At 37.4% G+C, this 3,060-nt stretch overlaps 1 pseudogene; it reads left to right on the forward strand.

Moving 5' to 3' along the window:
* The first annotated feature begins 1,983 nt into the window (after window positions 1–1,983).
* LOC124971484 (40S ribosomal protein S15a-like) lies at window positions 1,984–2,379 on the forward strand (annotated as a pseudogene).
* Window positions 2,380–3,060: the final 681 nt, after the last annotated feature.

The raw sequence follows: 3,060 nt of genomic DNA on the forward strand, positions 1-3,060 counted from the left end.
TTCTTTTCCCATATTGACAGAACACTGGAGATATTCTTTCCAGAAAGGCTGGACACGAAGACACCAGGCATGTTCCAGAGATCACTGGAGCAGAAGAAAATGATCATCCACATGCTAAACAGCAAGGTGTTCATGTCCCCCACTCAGCTCCAAGAACACAGGCAGTCATGATTCTCTGTTCTCCTGACATAGATTGGAGTCTTCCCCTCTGGGGAATGATATTTGGGAGTCCCCTAAAAAGTCCAGGAAATTCTAGCTCAACCTGGTAGCACACATCTGTAATCACAGCTACTTGGGAAGTTGAGGTCGGAGTATCACAACTCAAGGCCAGCCTCAGTAACTTAGTGAGACCATGTCTCAAAATTTAAAAAAAAAAAAAAAGTAAAATAAAAAGGGTTTTGGATGTAGCTCAGCAGTAGAGCACACCTGGGTTCAATTGCTATTACCCTCCAAAAAACAAACAAAAGTCCAGGAAACTCATTCTACTGTGTCCAGTTGAAAACCCCTACAATCTGCATAGAGAATTCCAGTAAACTTTTTGGTTCCTCACTCTTAGAAATGAGTGGACAGTCAAGGATGACCAGACATTTGAGGAAATCCTTTAATGTGGCAGACAAAAGACTAAGACAAACATAAAATTTAATTCAGAGGAAGTAGACACAAAGCAGGGAACAGAAGAAAACTAAACACAAACAACTACGACATCTCAGTGGCTTGCAACAACAATGGGTGACCTTTTGCTCATGCCATATATTATCTGCATGTTTGCTCTGTTGTCTTCACTCCAGGATCCAAACTGAAGGAGCAGCTCCCATCTGAGGTATCATCAGGCCCATAGCAGAGGGGAAAGCAAGATGGTGGAATTACACAACAACTCTTAATGCTTCTGCTCAAAAGTAGAACATATCACTTCTACTTATATTTCATTGACCCAAACAAGTGACACATCCAAATCTGATGTCTGCATGCAAGAAATATTCTTCTGCATGGACAGGCCTGATAGACAGGATAGTAAATGTTTTAGCAACACCAAAATCTACAAGAATCCATAAAACAAAAATGGAAGGCAAAGAGAAAAGAGAGAAGAGTTAACAAATTTTCAATATGATAATATAAAAGCAAAATTAAATAAATTATGAGAAGATATTTGGGTTCAAGCATGCACAGCTGTAATGCCAACTACACAGGAGGCCAAGGCAGGAGAATCACAAGTTTGAGGCCAGCCTGGGTAACTGAGTGAAACCCTGTCTCAAAAGATAAAATAAAAATGGTTGCTGATATAGCTCAGTAGTAAAGTGCCCCTGAATTCAATTCCAAGTACTAAATATATACTGAATATATATATATATATATATATATATATGTGTGTGTGTGTGTGTGTGTGTGTGTACATACACACACAATTGATGGCAAATAGGCAAAAGTACAAAGAAATAGACAATAAATAAATACAATTAAAAGAATGCTCCAGAAGGCCTAATATGTGGATTAAAGTAATACAATGAAAAAAAAAAGATGAAAGAGTAGGAAGATATTAATGATATAATTCAAAAACATTCCTCTTAGTGGAAGTATACACTTTTCCAAAATGAGAGGTCAGATTAATCACAGTATATGCAAAAAAATACAAATAACAAGGCACTTTTTGATGCAATTTTATATACTTTACAAAGAGACCCCAAAAGTTTCCAAAGAAAAGTGGGTGCATGAATCAAAATAGCATCATATTCCTCAACCACACACTAGAAGCTAGAAGATAATGAATCAATGTCCTCAAATGTTTTGGAATAAATGGTTTGCAACTTAGAATTTCATACTCAAATAACCACTCAAGTGTTGGGATAAAACAAAGACATGTTCAGACTGAAAGGTTGTCAAGTCATATACTTTGCATGCACCCCTCTCAAGAAGCTGTTGGAGGATCTGATCTGTTAAAATGAAGCTTGACTCTCTTTCCGCCATCTATACATACATGCCACCATAATGGTGTGCATGAATGTCCCAGTTGATGCTCTCAAGATTATCAAAAGTACCAAAAGGAGTGGCCAATGCCAGTTATGTTAGGTTGTGCTTCAAAGTCATTATCTGGGTCCTAACTGAGATGATAAAGCATGATTACGTTGACAAATTTGAAATCAGTGTGACCACCGAGCTGGGTGGTCAACCCCAGAATTGATATACAAAGACATAGAAAAATGACAGAATAATCTCCTCCCATCCTATCAGTTTGGTTTCGTTGTGTTGAAAACCTCAGCTGGTATCACAGACCATGAAGAAGCCAGACAAAAATACACAGGAGGGAAAAATTTGGGAATCTTTTTCTTGGAATATAAAACATATATACAAATAAAATATCTCGATAGATCAAATAATGAATAATGATCCAGAAATGAGGTAGATCTAGCAGCCAGGAATCAGGGAATCTAATATTACAGAAAGGTGGAGATGACCCCCAGGATGATGCTAAGTCCCCTTTTATCATCATTCTTTCTGTATAATAGGTAACCAGGCTGCAATCCTTGAGCCCCAGCAGTAGCAGAAAAAGGATCATGGAGAATTCTAGAAAAGATGCTTCTAAGAAAAAATGCTTGGACATATTAAGATGAGAATCACTTTTCTGTCAGACAGTTTGGGGTTGAATTAGTTTTGGGTACACAGAAGATGAACAAAGTGCAAAACATTGAGGAACACGAAAGGTATTCAGAAGAGGGCATGGAACTACAGGAACTTCATACTTGTATTGATTCTTAGCAGTTCTATATGACAGAAGAATCTATGTTGGCATATTTATACAAGTATGGCATATATATCTTATTCTAATTAGGACCTCAGTCTTGTGGGTGTACACAATGGTCAGATGCACTGTGGTGTATTCATCTATGTACATAAGAAGGATTTTCATATTAATAGAGGAAAGCAACTTAGCAAGACCCTGTCTCAATTTAGAAAAAAATAAATAAAAAGGGTTGGGGACGTGGCTCAGAGGTTAAGCACCACTTGATTCAATCCCTGGTACCAAAAATAAATAAATAGGCAGAAAATAATAGACTCTAAGGAGTT

Source organism: Sciurus carolinensis, chromosome X (genome assembly GCF_902686445.1).
Source record: "Sciurus carolinensis chromosome X, mSciCar1.2, whole genome shotgun sequence".
NCBI classification, from domain to species: Eukaryota; Metazoa; Chordata; class Mammalia; order Rodentia; family Sciuridae; genus Sciurus; species Sciurus carolinensis.